Genomic DNA, 302 nt, shown 5'->3' on the forward strand with positions numbered 1-302 from the left:
CAGGTGCTGCAGGAGAGCTGTGGGCTGCAGCATCCTGGCAAAGTGGCATCTTCTGCCTTTCTCTAAGATGTAAACAAGGCTGATGTCTGGCACTGGGCAGGTAGGTTCCAGCCTCCATAGCACTCCTTCGCACAGTCCTAAGCCTGATGCCACCTTCTCCCCCAGCCTTGAGTGACAGGATGCGTTGCCCTACCCACAAGCCCCCATCCCTGGATGACAAGATGTGGTTGGTGCCCTAGAGGGGTATGACCAACTTCAGGGGGTTGGTTGGGGAGAAAAAAATTGTCTTTCAGGAGGGTAGA

This window comes from Pteropus vampyrus, unplaced genomic scaffold (genome assembly GCF_000151845.1).
Source record: "Pteropus vampyrus isolate Shadow unplaced genomic scaffold, Pvam_2.0 Scaffold18, whole genome shotgun sequence".
Classification (NCBI taxonomy): Eukaryota; Metazoa; Chordata; class Mammalia; order Chiroptera; family Pteropodidae; genus Pteropus; species Pteropus vampyrus.